Here is a 20,384-nt window from a genome sequence, read left to right on the forward strand (position 1 = left end):
TGCCAAACTACTCACTCAAGTTTTAATCCAACCATTACCGCCTCTAAGTTATAAATCCATTAGGCCTGAGCTTCTAACCTCATTTCCATATCCTTTCCTAAGGTATCGCTGCCTTTATCATCCGCCTCGTGGAATATCACCACAATTTACTTACTCTGTGTTTGCTCAACTTTTTGGCTGCAGTCTTGGAATTCTTAGACTCTTTGTGCATAGAAAGTCTTGGGATAAGAAATTCTTTTTTATGACTTCCTGGGAGAACACAAAGGCAACCACAAGCAGAGTGGGAACCCGCTAAGGAAGGAGGATCTAGAGTTCTTGCAACAGGATTTTCTTTTTTGTAGATCAGAGGGAGTAAACTAAGCAAGCACTGTTAGAAGCACATAAAAAAAAAATGGCAGTTTTCCTTCATGTTTTAATTAAACAAGGAGTGTTTGTTCTCAGGGCTCATCTTTGTGATTGCCATGCTTTTTTGTGAAAAGCAGATCAATTTCTGCATGGTAAAACTCTCAAACTGAGGGGCATCTGGAGGGGAGGGGTCAGAACTGAGAGGGGTGCTGTTTCCTTAGCGGAACCATAGGAGGATGAAGCTCAGCAAAGAGGCTTGGCCGGTGGAGAGGAACACAGGGTGGTGAGAATTCAGTGCAGGGGAGCACTGAAAAATAGTTGAAAAATACCAACTAAATAGAGAGGCTTCTGTAGGCATTTGAATGCCTGTAAGTTCTTTTTAAATGTATATTCCAATGGTCAGAAAAACTAAATTATCATATGGAAGAATAGACTTATTTCCTTGTACAAAATAACAAAAGCAGGACTTCTGCGTTTGTTTTTTACTTTATAAGATATTTAAATTTAAAAAGCAATAATGCTCATTGTAGCAAGTCAAACGACACAGATATACATAAAGAAAAATTTATAACCTCTCTTCCCAACCATTCCTATCTCATCAAGATAACACACACTTGTGAGAAATGGATCTCATACACAGATACGTATGGGGTTCTGTTTCTCCGTTTAAAAACAAAACATTATTCTGTAATTTGATTTTTCCCCCTAACAATGCATCACGGTCACATATATTGGCTCCAAGGTCAATAATTTAGTCTATTTAATTTATTCCTTTTAATAGTTGTGTACTCCTCCACAGTGTAGTTATATCATAATTTATTCACCCTATTAATGAATATTCAAGATGCTCCCAGTGTTTTGCCTCTATAAACAGTGTTGCACTAAATATCCTTGACATATATCTTTAGTTTCTGGTGCATTTATTTCCATAGTATAGATCTCCAACACTGGGATTATTGGAACTGCAAAGTTATTCATTTTACTATGCATTCTTTTATTTTCCCAAAACTAAACTAAAAGCAATGCCTTAAAAAGAATGATAAACGTCAACTTAGGGGATCAAGATTATAACATGAGAGGCACTAAAAATTCATTTCAGAATCATATCCCATCAGGCATATTAACTAAATCATTTCTGTTGAAGATGCTTGCTTGCTTTTCATGTATAATAATATTTTTTTTAAACCAAAGCATCTGAAGACAAACTGACTAAAATTTGTCAGTTAAAAGTTGGAGCCTATTTCCCTCCAGCTAGTCCTTATTACCTGCAAACACCGGAAATTCCATGAACCCTAAAGGCCATTCCAGTTGTAGAATCAATTGCTGATTGACTGAAAAAATTTATGAGCAAATGTGAACTGATATGTTATGAAGAATGAAAATGTTAATGTTGGACTAAAATTATTTTACTGTACTTTCAAAGCATGCAATGCTGCTAATGCGGAAAAGGGTCAGTCGCACCCTCACTTGTTTCTATCTTGTTTTCTGGACTCTAGCCTTAGTAACTGAAGAGCCAGCTCTTCCACATGCCATCTCAGTGTGGCAGGAATGGGGCCCACAATCCAGAGATAAGGGTAGAAGCACCTGCTGTCTACAACTGCACTCCTCCTGGCATGGGGTGTTGAGTTAAACCACCTCTTATAAATTATACGGTTTTGCCATGTCATTTGGTTTGGGACTTCGGAGTGAGAGGTTGGAGTATATTTTTAACAGCCTATATATTTCGTATTACTGTTAACTGATATGACTATACCAGCCAACACACTCAAAGACACAAACAACTTAGCGTAAGGTTCTCCGCCCTAAGAACAGAACAAATAAGTTATATTTAACATAAATTAAGGGAAATTTGTTCACATTACCAAAGCATTCTTTGTTTTAGAAAGCCACTCATTGCAGGATTACAAGACATGTGTGCACCCCTGGTGCATTAAAAATGGCATTCAACCAACCAAAATTCAAGTCATATTATTCAAGAACACATTTATTAACTAAAATAAACATGAGTCCAATTTTGGACCCAACTTACTGGATCGGGTGGTCTGTGTCCTTTCCTTCAGAACAAAAAAGTGGGCAAGCAATTCCTAGCTGCCTGTGATAGACAAGTTATTTCACAACCTCCCCAGAGTGCTTAAAAGCAACCTGCTAAAAATACCCCTCAGTTCTCACATTAGCGTCCTCAGCTGAAGGGCCAGGGGAAAAATATAAACTGCCTGAAATATGTCCCCTGCATTCTAATTCCACAGGACTATTTACTATTAGCTGAAAATCCCCAGTAATCCTCCTGACAATTCCAACATTAATAACCTTTTTCTTTTTAAGCGTTTTCCAAACTAGTAGTAGTGTGGTGAGTAGTGAGGATGTTGCACATTGGAGAACTGGGAAATCAGGATTCTCATTCCCCAACCAGCCACTCACTAGCTGGGTAAGGCACTCAACTCTTGAAGCACAAAATTCCACAATTGTAAAAGGGAAAAGATACTACCCAACTCAAAGGGTGGCTATCTAGGTTGGAAATAATGCATTGCGCTTCAGGGTTTTCTCCTGTAAAAATATTCAGTAAGTGCACAAAGATACATGTAAGATAATTTCAATGTGACACTTGTAATAACAACAACAAAAAAGGGAAACAACCTAAAAATTATAGGAGAATAATCAAAACAATCACAGTGCATTAATTCATCATGCATCCATGACATCATCAGCCATGAAAAGCATGGAATGGGAAGATGACTTTGATGTAATAAGTGAAAAAAGCAAGCTGCAAAAAACACTATGCATACGTGGTTATTGTTTAAGCCAAAAAAAAAAAAAAACTCCGCTATGCTTTTAGCACCATTTTTATTATAATCACATATGGTTTCAAATGCATAGAAAATATATGTAGTGACAATAAGCAGTAAACCTGTATCCACTCTGAGGACAAAAAGAGGGTTGCAAGACTCGCACGTCTTTCCTTTTTTATGCTATTCATTTTGGTATTAAGTACCTTCATTTATAGCAAACTTTTATTGGTTTTATAATCAAAAATTAAGGACAATAAAGAAAGCAATGAGAAATAATTAACATAGAGGATTTAGCACAATGCCTAGTGGGTTTTGATGAATGATGATTATCATAGTTACTCCTGTCCAGAAGCTACAGAAGTCCTTAAGTAAAAGGAGTTTACAGAAAACTAGCTGACCGTGAGAACAGGCGGCCAGCTATGGTCATGTGTGAGCTGGATTGTTTTTCTTAAGTGGTTTTTTATTATCTCGATCGTAGTGATGGCTTCACTGGCATATACATATGTCAAGATATCAAATAGTACACTTTTAATAGGTGCCACTTATTATATGTGAATTATACCTCAACAAAATTGTTTAGAAAAAGAAAAAAAGTGAAGCTAAAATTTTCAACAGTAATAACAGGAAAGATGGTCGAATGAGATTAGAATTAAAGGTTTCTAAGGTTTTATGTTATTCGGAAGATTTCTTTATATTATTCAGAAGAAGACGTCAATATGAAGATATTAACATTAGACTCTGCTAAATCAAATACGTATTTTAAAATTTTAAGAGTAACCACTAAAAGAAAAGAAATAGATTATGTAACTTCCAAAACACTAGAGAGGAGAAATTGGAATAAAGAAAACTTGAAAATCCAAAAGAAGGCAGGAGAGAAAAGAATAGTAAATAGAAAATAAAAAATAACATTATTAATACCTTAACAATCACAATCAGTGTAGATTACCTGAACTCACCATTAAAGTGCAAAAACTATCCTTACATTACAAACGAAAAGATGGACTCATTTTTAATCAGTTCAACTCCACAGATATAGGGTGCTAGCGTGTGTGTGTGTGTGTCTGTGTACACACACACAAGTAAGAGGATCAGATGCTTCTCCCCAACTCAACTTCTTTTAACTGCTTTTCTGAAGCCTTGAAATTAATTGAAGGAAAGTTCTTTATACCAAAAATAGCAAAGGGAACTGACTTGGTGGGGAGGGAGAGGGTTAGGTGTCTACTTAGAAGTGAGACAAAGAGAAATAATGTTTTCCTGCTCTAACCTCAGCAGAAGGAGAAGTGGAATGCATGTGAAGTTGTCTAGCTGATGCCCAGCTGGCCTACTGAAAATGAGGCAGCTCTTCCTACCCAAAGTGAGGTCCTCAGGGCAGGGTGGGGCTCATGTCTGGACTTCCCAGCTCCTCTTCTCTGTAGGATGTCTGAAGGTAAAGAGGCCTTCCCTGCATGGCGGAGCTAGAACTCTTCTGAGAAAGTGAGCTAAACTTAACCAGGCCAGACGGTACAATTCATCTGTTCTTTCATGGAATCTGCAAAACCGAATAGATGGTTCTAATCAATCTTATCTGGAAAACAGATGGAAAATTCTCCCCAGACAGTAATTCTTTAGTCTTATTCCAAAAGGAGGCCACGTGGCTCCTCCGGGCTGTGTGCGTTTGGCAGCGTTCTCTCAGCTTCTATTGAGTTTACACGTGTTGGGGTTGATGTGCAGGGAGTAGGGGGCGAGGCCCTAGGAGACTATGAACAGTCACACAGTTCATTGCCTGTAAATAGCATCTTCAAATGTCCTTCCCAGCCCAATTACCTAGGAATCTGTGATCCTGGCATAGTCACTAGGATGCTAAAATAGAAATCGTATCAGACTAAGAATCAAAAGACAGGCTTTCTCATACCAACTCTGTCTTAATCTAGTTGAAGGATATTGAGTGAGTCCATCACAAGGCCATTGTGAGTCCCCCTTAATAATCAATAAAGTGCAAATGACAGTATCTCTCTCACAGATTTTTCTGGAAAGCAAATAAAATAATATAGGAAAAAAGTACTTTGAAAACCCATATTGTATTGTAGAAATGTAAAGTGCACTCATTTCTTACATTTGTAAGACAATTTTAAGCCTTCATGGTACCTCTGCTGACATGACATCATCTCCTATGGAGGAGACTGATAAGTTTTACTTGACATTTTGACACTGTCTGCCTAACATGCTCACTTTCCTTTATCACTCACCTCAACCACAACCCCAACTGCCCCTCCTACCTTTGGAATGTCCTTGATCTTTTGACCAAAGTTCATTGGTCCAGGGATGAGCATATGATCCAAACTGGGCCAGTCACAGTGCCTCTCTTGCTTTGGCCACATTTGAGTGTTTCAGGGGTGAGCACCCAACTCAGGCAGATGATTCCCTAACCTAATGAGTCCCTTCCCCATGCTTTTCAGAAGTGGAGCCAAAACATCCCTGTTGGCTGGCCACGTCTCAAGATATGAACCCTAGAACCTATTAGCAGTCATATTTTCTGCTTTGCCTACACTTCTGGGAGCTGAGTGGAAGAAGAGTGCTAGGTCTCAACTTTCAATTAATTATCTGGTTTTAAGTATAAAATGCCTGTCTTCAGCTGGGCCTCATCCAAAGACCAGGGTCCCCCATTCTAAACATCTCATGTTTTGTCCTCTTGAGAGAATAAACCTCTAGCATCCTGCTATGGTGGGAGAGGGGCAATCTCCCAATTGTGTAAAGTAGGGAAGGAGATCTAGGAATCTAACTGTGCTTTAGGAAGATTTTCCAGCCAGTCTTCCTCATTTTACCTTCATCTTCACCTGCAGTTTCAATGGTACCTAGTGCCACGAATTCCTGAGTCTTTGAAGTGTTCTCCAGTACAAATTAGACTGCTTTTCTGATTTCCACCGTTGAATTAGTAGTCAACCATCTGTTCTCCAGCTTTCAAAATATTGTCGCTGTGTATTTGTGACAAAAAAAAATGCAACCCTTTGATCTCATTTTAATAGGAGTTCAGAAAGAAACAGAGATAGGTAAAGGTGTGTGTTAAATCACTTTCAGCTGAAAACTCAAGGTCCTTACAATACGCTCATCACTCTTTAGAACATTCTTAGCTGCTTTGCTGTTTCTCTGGTCCCTGGGCCCATGTACTACCATGCCTGCTCTCTGCATTGGCCACCTCTTCCAAGCTTGTGTCCCATATTTCAAAACTATCCCTCTTCCCATACAAATTCCCCTTTCTTAAGTTACAGGATTATATCAAACCAAAAAAAGCATAGATAACCAACTTTGTATCCGGGTAGCAGGGACTGATTTGCTCCTATTTGGAATGGGTATGGTTTTCGAAAAATACGCTGTGTTGATTTGTATGTGTGTGATTTCAAAACTCATGTATGTTCACCATAAAAAATTAGAAGAGCACAGGAAAGAAAAATAAGATCAAACTCCAACCACATCACTCTTAAAATTTTGTTTTGGGGTGTGAGTGTGGTAACCTGCAGATGGTCCCCAGGGATGCTCACATGCCCTTGTGTGATGTGACCTTGCCCACACGATTCAGGACTGGCCCTGGGGTGACCAGTAGAATACAGGGCAGTGATGGTGTACGACTTCTAAGGCAAGGTCATCAAAAGCACTGCAGCTTTCACTTTGGCCTCCTGGATCTCTCCCTCTGAAGGGAGTCAGAGGCCATGTCTTGAGGACATCCAAGCAGCCCCACTGAGCAACCCAAGAGGAGAGGAACTGGGGCCCCCAGCCAAGAGCCAGCGTTGACCTGCCAGCCTCATGCGTGAACCCCCTCAAAACCAGATCTTCAAGCCCCCATCAGGCCTTCAGGTGGCTGCGGCCCCAACGGACCGCTGACGACAGCCTGCTCTTTAAAGGCACTTAGCTTTGGAGTGATTTGTTATACAGAAATAGGTAGCTAATAAAATATCTTTCCTGTCTTTTCTAAAATTTATAATGGCTATAGATTTTCAGTCTGCCTTTTTAATTTACCATATCTCGTAACTATTTCCAACGTCATTAAACATTTTTAAATATTCCAGTGTCATTAAATATTCCTCTAAAATATGATTTTTCCCACGTGGCTGCACAATATTTCATCTTAGCTACATAGTATAATGTGTTATGACTTAAAAGTAGGTTTTTGAAAAAAACAATGTCTCGGACCTAAAGAACAAATCCCCAGTGGTGGAAAGTTGGTAGCAGAAAAACATATATATATGGAAATTCTATATACTTTATTAATACTTTTATTCATTCTTTCACGAAACATAAGATCAGTAAATTGGTATGTGCAATATCTTATAGCAGGCACTCCAGGAGAGGCAAAAATGATTAAGACAGAATTTAGGATCTCAGACCACACCTGGACAGCACCTGGCATGTGTCTAAAGACCCACCTTAGCATCAAATAGCAAGAAATCACGTTTTACCTGGTATACATAACTGGGGAAACATATCTGCTCTTTCTCACATAAATTTGTGTCCTAATGAATCTCATTACAACAACTAACACAACAAATATTCCTTAAGCACTTATTATATGTAAGGCTGTATCTGGTTCCCAGAGGGAATTTTTAAAAAATAGGTTTAATTCACATACCACACAATTTATTGGTGTTTGGTATATTACACTATTAATTTTTTAAAATTGTGGTACAATATACAACAAAAAATTTGCTATTTTAACCATTGTTAATTCAGTGGGATTAATTACATTGACAATGTTGCGCAACCGTAACCCTCATTTCTAAAATGTTTTTATCACCTCAAACAGAAACTTTTGTAACCATTAAGGAAGAACTTCCATTCCCCTCTGCCCACAGCCTCCAGTAACCTCTAATCTATTTCTTTCTCTATGATTTGCCTATTCTAGATATTTAACACAGGTAGAATTATGCAATATTTCTCCTTTTGTGCCTGGATTATTTCACTGAGAATAATTTTTCAACGTACATCCACGTTACAGCATATATCAGAGCTTCATTTCTTTTTATGGCTGAGTAATATTCCATCATATTTATATACTACATTTTGTTTATCCATTTTTCTGTTGATAAACACTTGAGTTGTTTCCACTCTTTGGCTATTGTGTGTAATGCTTCTATGAACATTGACGTACTCCAGAGGGATTTTTTTAAAAGCACAAAATATGGCTCATACCTCAAGGAATTTAAAATTAAGTTGATGAGAGAAGAAGTTCCTGGAAAATTAACTATAGAGACAAATAAAGGCTGAATAAATGAAAGAAATATCACCAAACTTCATGTGATTAAATATATTATATAGATAGACAGTGTGTTACAGCATTTTGGAAGAGAGACTCTCACTGAAGATCATAACTGGCTTCATCAAAGATGGCAGTTTGTGCTGTGTCTGGAAGCATCAGTAGGATTTGGACTGAGAGAAAGGAGGAGGAATTGGTTAAATCAGCACAGGGAAATCCATAAAGAGGGAAAATACACAACATATTCAGGGAAAATTAGAAGACACGTTGCTTAGGGCCCGAGAGAGAGAGAGAGAGAGAGAGAGATCAGAAAAAAAATATACTATTACACCTATGCCAGATGTAAGAGACAGCTTTGGGGGCTCCAGCTCAAGGTCCTCCTCGCCGAAAACTGCTCCCATCCTCAGGACCCCACTCCCGAGACTGTAATGAGCTGGACAAGGAATTGACACCTGAGGCAAGCTTAGGCCATTCCGATAATCATATTCTTTCTCAAGAGAATTTGGAATTGAGAGCAGAAGATTTATCCATTTCTCCCAATGCTTGAACAAACAGGACGTTCAAACTGGGGAGCTGATGGACATCCACCTTCTCCCTGTGCATGGCGAGGTAGGGAAAGTGGGAGAGGGAGGGAGAGAGGCAGACGGAGGGAGAGAGAGAGAGAGAGGCAGAGCCTCAGAGAGGCGTGGAGATGAGATACCATCAAGTTCTAGCAGTCATGGCCTCAGGGCCATGAGCAGCTCTTTCTGGAGGGAGGCCCTCGCCAGTCTCAACTTCACTTCTTGTGCTTCTATGAAATAAACTTTTTTCTTATAACCAATATAGCTACTTTGAATGTATTTCCATTCATTGCAACTTAGCTAAGATCCCAGGCAGTTTGTGGCCTTCTGTCAAGAGTTCATCGAAGCTACTCCATTGTGTTGCTACCTCGGCATCCATTTTATTTGGACAAGTGGCCTGCAGCTCCTTACTAAGGGAATGTCCTAGATAACAGCCAGCAGAGTCACAAGTAAATGTAACCTGATATGACTTTCCTGAAGACCCTTGTGATGAACAGCCTCTCCCCAGCCTTCCAGAGCCTTCCTCTTCTGCTCCCTTAGATAAGACCCACATGGAGCTTATCAAAACCCTCACTCTTTTTGGTTGGAATTGACCAAGCTGGCCTTAGCCCAGGAGCCCCAAAGCATTTCACCCACAGACCCTACCCTAATAAAGGCATGTGCCCCAGGTCCTGTGCCTGCACCCTGCCTTGACCTCCCCATGCAACCCCTGGAGGCATGCTGTGTATTTTCTCCGGGACTTTTGAGTAATAAACTTCTCTGTTTCAATTTCTCTTGTGGTCTTTTATTTTGCTCACCATCCAGCACCTGGGGCTCTACTGAACAAATGTTAATTTAACAAAGTCGTAACACCCTCCAAGAGATTATTCTCTCAGGAGTGTGGAGAATCGAGTGTGTGCGGAGGGAAGACCCTGAGGGAAGGAAACCAGCAGGAGGGGTACTGAGAGAGTCCTTGAATGAGGTAAAAAGAGCAAGAGTGGAAGCAGTAACAACAGGAAGGGAGGAATGGGATGTGAGACACATTTAACAGGAAGGATGATCCACTACGTAAACCGGGAGGTGAATGACAAGATGGAGGAGAGATGGCACCAACCCAGATGGGATGATGCCACCATCAAAGGAAACAACACGGAAGCCGAGTGGATATGATAAGAAGGGTAAGATTTTTATCTTGGACGTGCTAAGTTTGAAACGATGATAGAACATCAAGCAGAAATACACTACAGATAGTTAGACACCTGGTCCTAGAATGTAGACTAAAATTCTCTCAGAGCTGGATAAGCAAATTCAGAGTTATTTACATATTGAAGTTATGAATCAGCTCTCAGAGAGAAAGGATTTAGAAATAGAAAACAACAGCTCTTGGTAAGTAGATACATTTAAGAGCAGAGAAAAAAATGCTCATGGAGATTGGAAGTAAACAATGACAACAAAGCATCTCAGAATTCCATAGAGGAACATTTTAGGATATTAAATGGTGCAGAGATCAAGAGCGATAAAAGTTAGAAAACCATTGTTCACTGCATCATTTAGAAAGTTTCTGACATAGTTTTGGTGAGGGTGAGGAAAGAGTGTCAGATTTTTATGTGTTTCAATCTTGAAAGAGAAGTGAGAAAATAAAGGTGGTAGGTGACCAAACGTGCACAGAGAATGTCAGCAGTGAAGTCAGAGAATTCAAATGGGTGACTAGAGGGGGCAGCAGATTCAGGCAGATTGGGTCATAGTTTTCCATGGCAAAGAAGAAACACGGATGTTTTAAAGAAAATGTCCTAGAAGCGAAAGAAATTGAGAGAGAAGATACTGAGGAAGGATGGATTAACTCATCAGGAGGCTGGGGGAAGTCAAGAGACAGGAAACAGAGAGCTATCTGCCTCTTTGAGTAGCATGTGGCACAGCCACCCTCCCCCTGCCTTGGTCTTTGTCAGTGGACCTCCATTACCAGTTCTCAGCCCCAGTTCTCAGCCCGAAGAAATAGAAAAGTGTTCCAGAAGAGGTAAGTCACAGGAATACACTATTCTCCTGACCTAGGCTCCTGTTCCTGGAATTACGTAGATAATCTCAACTCACCCAAACATCCCTGAATTCTTTTGCTGATTTGTGAAACCAGCCAGTGGCCCCACTCCACCCAGATTTCTTGACCTTGCCTGAAGGCCAGTTGATGTGTGACTTTGCCACTTGCTCCTCATTTACGACTGCTTAGAAAGAGCAGTGGTTGTATCTGCAGGATCCAACAGTTAATGGCACTCACGAAGATAGAAAAACTGTCTCAGAAAGCACACTCTACATGCAAAAGTCAGCTGCACACACCTCCCTCCCCTCCTTTTTCCTGCCCTGGAGGCTGCAAGGGCAAATTTAGAGAATGACCCAAACCCCAGTCCCCTAGGGCTCTACCTTTCTTTTCCCCTCAGGAGGACTGAGCAATTTTGCACGATTCTTTTTCTCAAGGGCCCACGTATTCTCTTTCATTGTGACCTTTCTCTCCACCTTCCTCTCTTCTACCTCTCCGCCAAATGTTACTCAGGAAAACCTCAAATAGGGAACCAAAAAAGTTCCTAACTAGGGCTACACCATGAGAGCAGTGCTGAGTACTTTGTCCTTAAGGAAAAAGCAAATCTAAAGTTTGGAAGTAAAATTAGAGAGGTGAAACGGCCTTCTCCTCCTAAAAGTCACATAGATAAGGCATAAGAATTCCACCTATTTCCTCATTCTTCTCTAGTGAATTTGCTTTCCTACCGACATTAATGGACAAATAAATGATTTATCTTTTATGTTTGTCCTGGCACGTGGTACAGCACCTGGCACTTCCAAAATTCTCTGCCAGCACTTGTTGCTTTGGATAAAAGGTGATTGTGAGTTGATTCAGTATATTCTATTTGTTTTGGTTATTTATATTATTAATTAATGTAATTATTAACATGGTATTAATGTATGATATAATGTATTCAGGTAGAAACAATATGTTAATAATTATATTTCATTATAAATGTATTATAATAATTTAATAACTAATACATATTCATAATAATTTTTAATGATTTAATAAGGAATTATTTAATGTAATACATTGTAAATACATTGTAATAATTTCATTATAAGTATATGGAATTTAGGTGCACATACCCACTCACTATTTATGACTTTGTTCCTATGGGAAAATGAAATCAGAGGCCCAAGAAAATTCTTAAAAACAAGCTTTCGGAGTACTATCAATTTGTAAATCATGCGATGGATGGTCATTATTTCTATCTTAAATGTCTTTAACTTTTATTTTGATTTTAGAATTTTCTGACTTCTTTCAATATAGCTTCACAACCAAAACCTCATGGAACACGAAATAAATCCAAAATGTGATCGTTCCAGCTGGCTGCGACTCGTCCCCAGGACTTCAAAGACCCTTGTTTCCATGTTTCTGCCTCCGGCAGGGCCGTGAGAACCTACAGCGTCTCTTAGTTTTATCCACTTCCACCAGGTCTATTTTTGCATCGCCATATTTAGCACACAGAGCTATCTTTATCACCCCAGCTGACTGGCATGAGAGTCCCCGGGGCATAGGAGTTACACAAGATTATTGAAGCACGCTTCCTACCCTTCAAATAAAACAATGCAGAATACAGAAAAGACATCAGCAAGTGGTCACAATGTTAGGAGGAGGGGTGTGTGTGTGTGTGTGTGTGTGTGAATTGCTAAAGATTTTTATCTTTGTACTATATTTTATGCATGATTAAGAGCACAATTTCTATAACACCTTCTGGAAGTTAGTTTTAGGCTGTGTAATGTAATCTATTCCAATGCCTAAATTCGCTTGAAAACATCATGATAAAAAAGTTTCTTACAACCACATAATCCAGATTTCAAAAATTAGGAGTTTCTTAAAACCTCTACTACACTTCTTCTCAATTGCGAATCCATAGTTACACAGCCTAAATGAACAGTTGGATTGTTCCAATAGACCAAAACTCAAAAGCTGCCAAGCCTCGCGTTGCCTTGCTTGCTACTGTCCAGTGCAGTAGCCGCTAGACACCTGAAGCTATTGAGTGACATGAGGCTTGTCCAGACACAGATATGTAGTAAGTGTAAAATGCACGCTGGATTTCAAAGACTTAGTATCAAGAAAAGAACATAAATAGCTCATGAATAATTTTTTTATATTGACTGCACGTCGAAATGATAATGTTTCAGATATATTGGGTCCAATAAACTAGATTCTTAAAGTTAATTTTACTCGTTTCTTTTTATTTTTTTAATATAAAATGACATACGTAGCTCATATTTGTGGCTCACGTGATATTTCTATTGGACAGCACTGGTCCAGAGGCCTCCACAATAAATCATATCACCACTAAGCGGTCTTTAAAATTAGAAGTCAGAGTTGCTGCAAAATTTTACCCCAAATCAGGCTAATCAGAGGACAATCTAACTTGGAGTGAAGGTTAAAGAGCCCCTGCGCGCTTAGTTCTCTCATCCAAAGAATTTCAACAGGACCCAACAGGAGAGTTAAGTTTTGTCTATGGATACAAGTCACTAGGAGAGAGAAATGTTACTACAATATATGTAATACTTGCCTCAGTTACCTCTTTCCTAATTGGTAACACATCCCTCATTTTCATCTCAGTGGTTATTAATTGTCCTCATTTCATAGCATGAAAACTGGAGAGTGAATCATGAATTCACTTGTTTTGAGTTCCCATTGCTTGTTTCCTCTGCCAGTGCTGCTGAAATGAAGACTAGGAATCATTTCACCAAAAATAGAGACATGATTTTTTTTTTTAAGTTTAGTGGAAAATAAAGCTTTTAAGATTCTATGTACGGGCAACAGATAACTAGTTATTATTATAGGAGCATTGTTCCTGGACACACGCACAGGGAGAAGTTCACACTGACCCTGAATATTAAAATACATAAAAAATTCAGTACCAAATCCCTGAGGTGGGATTACCAGATTACTGAATTAAAAATATACTGGGGATCACCGCTGCCAGCAATGAATTGTGTAACTGCTGGTAAAAACAATAGTGATTTCAGGAATAGATCGAGAGCAAAACAATAATATCTTTGTAATGTTCTGAAACTGTTTCATGAATAAAACTGAGACTGGCTCCGTTGCATTTCCCAGTCTGATTTGCTGACCATCTTGTCTGCCCATAATTGTTTTCTGCCATTCATTTCCTCCAATTGTCAATTATTACTAAAACAATCATGAAAAAAAAAAGTGTGTGTCTTTGTTTCCTGTTGCAGATGGATGCAGTGAAGTCATAGACGAGGCTAGTGCATCATAATCTTTTCCATTACAATGAATTATGCTGTCACAAACAGGATACAGCTCCTTACTGGGCAAAGAAGCAGTAGATGGAGCTGAATTAGCACAAACATATTATTGTCAGCCGTGACAGCAAGATTTCAGAACACTAGGACTTAGCTCTCCGCTTTTTAAAAACATACTGGTTTTTGTTTCTGATTATAAAAGTAGTATATGCTTATCCTAGAGAATATTCCCGGAGACAAAGTAGAAAGTAAAAATCACCCTTACCCCACCAGCCAGAGATTCCTATTGTTAACCTTTTAGTACACGAATTTTTATTTCTTCTTTGATATTTTTTGTGTGTGTGTGAGGAAGATTGGGCATGAGCTAAAGTCTGCTGCCAATCTTCCTCTCTTTTTGCTTGAGGAAGATTGTCGCTGAGCTAACATCTGTGCCAATCTTCCTCTCTTTTATCTGGGATGCCACCACAGCGTGGCTTGACTCGTGGTACTAGTTCCACGCCCGGGATCTGAACCTGCAAACCCTGGGCCGCCAAAGTGGAGTGCATGAACTTAACCACTACGCCACTGGGCCGGTCCCTGAATTTTATTTCCTAACTCCTTTTCATATATAATTTTTAAGAAAATGGGATCACACCATGTATATAACTTTGTTGCCTTCTCTTTTTCACTCAACATTTACCATGAACAGTTTCCAATGCCATTAAATATGTTAACGTAATTTAATGGCTATATAAAATTTCACATTGTGGAATATTATTTAACAATTCCCTTCTTTTTCTATATTTAGGTTAAGTCAAATATTCGTCTGTCACAAATAGGTAAACATTCTTTTATATACATTTTTGTCTCAATTTATGAGTATTTCCTTAGGGTACATTCCTAAAAGATAGACTATCCACTTTTTATTAAAAAATATATTGTATATTTTGAAGTAAATATGTAGAATAAAAGGTCTGGAAACTTTTCTTAAGAATAGAGACACATGTGTGCATTAAAGATTTAACAGCCAAACTTGCTACACGTGTCTTCTTAACAGGGTAAACAAGTGAAATACTTTTAATGATTACAGAGTTTAAGATAAATCTAAAACTGGTCTATTCAAAATGCCCTTCAGACCAGCCAGCTGTAAGGGTGAATGTAATTCCATGAAGTCCTTTTCCAGAATCTCCTAGCACAACTCGCCTGCACACCATTTAGATGATTCTGCAGTGTTACTGTGAACTCTTGGTCTCCTAAGAGCTTCCTTCTAGCTGCTGGCTGCGCCGTCCCTGGACTGGGCTGAGCATTGTTATCAGGTCCTGCCACTAGAGGGCAGCCAGCGACAGAGACAGGAGTTTAACATTCTTTTTGGTCCTGTTTTTCTCTTCAGCGTAATCTTTATTTTACCAGATAGCCGAGGAGAAATCGAAAACTGAAAGGAAAACAATTTAGGTAGTAAACAAATGTTCAGATAAGTAAATAAGAAAATCTCTGTGTATAAGCGATTCCCTTTTCCTCAGAGAGATTAACCAAAAGTTGCAGAATTCTAAGGGTTACCACAGTTAGGAGTAATCAGAGACGAGGAATCCAGTTAAAAATTGGGTTAAAGCATGGACAATTGGTGCCCTTAGAACTTTGCAGATGGAGAAATGGAATCCAGAGCAGATACTCAACATTCACTATGAGAATTAGCAGGAATATGAGCTTTGACCTCACACACACCTGGGTTCCATTTTCTATGTGTCTCTCACTAGCTAGGTAATCATGGACAAGTTACTTAACCTCTCTGAGCCTCAGTTTTCTCATCTATAAAATGTGGCTTGCAATGGAACCTGCCCATAGGTGGTTGTAAGCATTAAATAAGAGAATGGATATAAAAGGCTTGGCATATGGTAAATGCTCAATATTGGCCATTGTTATCATTTCTGGTCCTCACTGCCCTCCTAAGCTGTTTCCCATTTCCAGCTGTCCACTCACTATTTCTACCTGATTATCCCATCATTGTCTCAATTTAATATGTCTGCAACCAAAATCCTGATCTTCCTTACTAACTCCCTGACTTGCTGCTATCTCTTTGGCTGTTTCTTTGAACGGACCATAAAACATAATATCCTCTCTAACACATCATCTCCTCCTTTAATCATATCCAATTAGTTTACAAAACATGTCGATTTGTTCTCTAATGTGTCTCCATCTGGTTTCTTTCTCTCTGTTGTCACCAGCACCCGGGGCTTGGCTGCCTGCTCTCTTAGCCCCACCAGGTCCTGCCTCGAATGGGCAGATCTTATTGATTCATTTCCCTTTTCAAAACCCTCAGTGGCTCCCAAGTGTCTTTAAATTAGATTATAAACTCCTTAGTCTGACATGACAGTCCCACCAGTCTGACTCCAGCCTCTTCCAAATGTTTCTCTCTTGCCCCACATGCTCATTGCCCCTGCTCCTGTCAAGCTGCTTGACACACAGTCCCCAGGTATGGTTGCCGGATTTAGGAAATAAAAACACAGAACACCCAGTTAAACATGAATCAGATAAACCACAAATCATATTTTGTATAAGTATGTCCCGTGCAATAGGCCTCGCACCCACCCATGCAATGGAACATACTTTTACTGAAAAAAGTATATGTTGTTCATCTGACATTCACATTTAAATGGGAATCCTGTATTTCATCTGGCAACCCAAGTACATTCCTATCTCTGCCCTGCACACAGCTCCCTTCTTGTCCTGAATGCCCTTATCTCTCGCTGTCCCCATCAGATCTCCTTCTGCCCTTCAAGGCCCAGCTCAACTTCACACCTCCACAAAACCTGCCTGGATCAGGCCTTCCTTATCTGGCACTTGTTATCTACATCATTCATTTGGTTCTACATACAGGATGTCTTCTGTCCTATATAATTCCCTTTCTCCAAGTAAATGTTAAGTTTATCAAAGGTAGAGATTGTACTATAAGTAGAACTTAATAAATATGCTTCGGTGGTGAATGGTGCTGCCGCTGACCCATAATATAAGGTGCAAGGGGATGAGAGCGTAAGAGAAAGAGAGGCTCCAAAGGCCACTAATCTGGATTTAAGGTACTCACAGACACACAAAATCAACATGCACCTCCTCCTCCTCGGGCAGCAGGAGGCTGACGGGTACGGCTGCCTGACCTCGGCACACTTCTCCCCACAGCCCACTGCAGGACACCCTACAAGCTGTGGATTCTATTTGGTGACATCTAAATTCCTCACCGCTCCACACCATCTCTTCAGTAATCTGTTTCACTTACATTTAAATGTGAGGGCAAGGAGTGGCTATGCTATGCAACCTGTAAACATGTAGCTATTACAGAAGTTATGCTGGAAACCAAGCAATGGATTTCTATTTAATTCATAGAAAAGCTTAAAAAACATTGACAATGTTTTTTCAAATTAGCTAACTCTGATCATGTAAAATACTCTTGGAGGCTTGAAAACACATCAAGAAACATGTAAAACTTTTAGGCAGTTCCCAAGAAATCTATTTTCAATACCTGGCATTTCATGAAGACATTTATAAGTATCTACGGGTAGCCAGAAACCAATGACCAACAATAAGACAATTCTTAGAATAAAATATATAACTCATAATTTTATCTATTATTTTAACCTTCAATAGTGTTTAAAACATTTTTATTCTCATAACGTAAACACACAAATGTGTCAAGTGAGAAAGTTGTTTTAAGACTGTAAGGAGAAGGAGTTCAACATTAACAGAAGCCAGCACCACTGTAAGCAATATCTCCATCACTGGACCCACGCAGAGTGGCAATTAATTAGGTTACCTTAAATTTCGCTTTCTGGAAATAAATAATAAAATGGATTCAGAATTGACATTGCAGCACTGGAGTGTCCTGGAAATAAGCCCTAAGAGGTTTTTATCTGTTTCTTCAGACTCATCATATTTATCCAGATTACTTGTATTTCCCTGTATTTTTTAAAATCTAAGTTCAGGTAAGATATATCGCTCTTTTTATTCAAGACCATTATGCTTTGCTACAGTTTCCATGGAATGAATTATCATTTTCTAATCAGAAAAAAATAACCCTGAGTTCTCCCAGGAAAGAGAACAGCCAATGAGCTCCCCCCTGAGACAGAAGCTAGCCTTGGCCTCCTGCTCCAGTCACAATCTGGCTGGCTCAGCTTTTCTGGCTTCCAGCTTTGCTATCTTCTTACACCAGACTCTAAACATACCAGTCTCAAACTGGGAGAAGCCAAAATGACAGCAACACATTTCCTCCTGCTCTTCCTTTTCAATAAACCCCCAGAACCTCATTCCTTTGTTCGACATTGTGGTGACATTAATCAAGTTACTCCAAGACACAAATGTGGATGTTAGCAGCAGTGGATTCAAATGTGGTGCCGCATTTCAACGAACGTACTTGTTGGATGGCAGGGAACGTTAAAAGAATTTGGAATGTCCCTTGGAGCTTTCCAAGTTTTTGTGGGTAGCATCAACTGTTCTTGGATTTAATCCATTCCTTTTTGACCTTTCCACTTCCAAACCTGGTGACATTTTTCAGGTCACTCAGAAAATACATACTAAATGAATGTTTTGAAATAATAACTTAAAAATGTAAACAATTATTGTGGACAGTTTCTATCACTGGAGCTGTTCAGTGCAATATTTTGTGCTTCTAGAAGGTTCTCCTCTGTCTGAAACTAAATGTCCAGGAGAAGAAGCTTTGTATTAAAAAATGACAACAACTTTATCTTCACTTAATTTTACACAAAATTTAAATTTTAGTTCAAATAACTGTTCTGAAATTAGCCATTTTTGCTTGAGGGCCTACTAAATGTGTTCTAAACCAGTAAGGAAATGGTACAGGGATTATTAATCAGCACTTTCAAAAAGATAGAAAAACAGACAAATATCCAGAAATTATTTTTCAAAAATGATCTTCAATGAAATTATTTATAGTATTTAATCTCCTGGTGATTATGAAACTGAGGAAAACTTAGTGGAGATAAAGTTATCTTAAGGAAACAACCGCTTTTTAAAAAATATTTATTATTGTTAAAAACTGAATATGTCCTGACTGAGGATGATTTCTACATGGCTTCAGAGACAAGCAAAGCTCAGTGAAAAGCTGCATTAGGATCTGCCTTCAAATCATATACACTTTCTACAGCAAATATTCATAGTTCATGATCTGCATGGAGACACAACAATGGACAGGCTTAAAAATGACACTTACCTTAACTCACAGACGTGTAATCATTTCAAGTTCATCTCTCTGTTGAATCGTCTCTTTCTTTCCACTTCACCAACCCCGAACAGTTTTCTCTTCCGCGTGTCTAAACACCTAGAGATTCCTATTCTCTCTTCTAAAATGCTGTCATCACCTCCATTGCCCAAATCTAGTTCAAAAGTGGGGAGGGAAAAAAACATCAAATTTGCAAGCTGTTTACGCCTAACAACGACAGCGAAGCTGCTAAGCTTTGAGCTCAATGAATTAAAGGTTGTTTGGCTAAATGGCCGGCACACTTCCTCCTATTCTTTCTGAACTTAGTTTTCCTGCCTCCAGTGGAGCTTTTTCCTTTCCTGGGCTATAAATAGGCTGGTCGTAAGGATCCTGAGGAAAGAAGGCAGGAAATGCATTTGATTTCAAAAAGCAGCCTTAGGTGAATGTGTGTGTGCCTGTTTCTTTCATGTGAATACCAATAAACAAGCTGAGGAAAATTCAGCTTTGATATGTGCATCATAGTCAAAATTCTTTTTGTCTATAGTCTCGGTTTGGCAATAAATTGTTGTTTCCCATAAGCAAAGCTTGGGTTTAGAGATGTCTCATGTTCTATATAAAATGCAATGAACAAAACTACATCTAATCCTTCATTTCCCAAAGGAATGCCACATAAATTGAATGTCCTGGGGGAAATGAGGCAGAGGGCAGACAATGGGGGTTACCATACTTGTTTCTTTTCATTCAAAAGGAGGTGAAGTACTTTTAGAGGCAAGGTTCAACAAAAGGAAGATATCATCAGATGAACAAGAAAAGCAGATATTTTGCTTAAAAGAAATTATGAAGTTGAGTTTATAAACCAATCATCCATCTGCACTAAACTAATAGAATGTCCTAGCCTTGCTACTCAAAGTTGTTTAACATGTCTCACGATTATACACAACCCAAACTAAAATAAAAATTCGTTGTCATCTTTCACATATCAGATGGGTAGATCAAAATTTTGGACATTGTCTGATACCATTGAA

The 20,384-nt window shown here is 39.0% G+C and overlaps 1 protein-coding gene across 23 annotated transcripts in view; it reads right to left on the minus strand.

Annotated features, from left to right (window-relative positions):
• The window catches only part of RASGRP3 (RAS guanyl releasing protein 3), a 99,077-nt gene extending 79,326 nt beyond the window's left edge, over positions 1-19,751 (minus strand). For 3 of the 23 annotated variants that reach the window (XM_070574113.1, XM_070574112.1, XM_070574104.1), the window contains exon 1: positions 19,372-19,631. The gene's annotated coding sequence lies outside the window, so the exon portion shown is untranslated. Of the gene's footprint in view, positions 1-2,374; positions 2,479-13,477; positions 13,625-19,371 lie in introns of those variants that run through there. The other 20 variants (XM_070574109.1, XM_070574096.1, XM_070574094.1 and 17 more) reach the window with 15 other exon arrangements.
• Positions 19,752-20,384: the final 633 nt, after the last annotated feature.

This window comes from Equus przewalskii, chromosome 14 (assembly GCF_037783145.1).
Source record: "Equus przewalskii isolate Varuska chromosome 14, EquPr2, whole genome shotgun sequence".
NCBI classification, from domain to species: domain Eukaryota; kingdom Metazoa; phylum Chordata; class Mammalia; order Perissodactyla; family Equidae; genus Equus; species Equus przewalskii.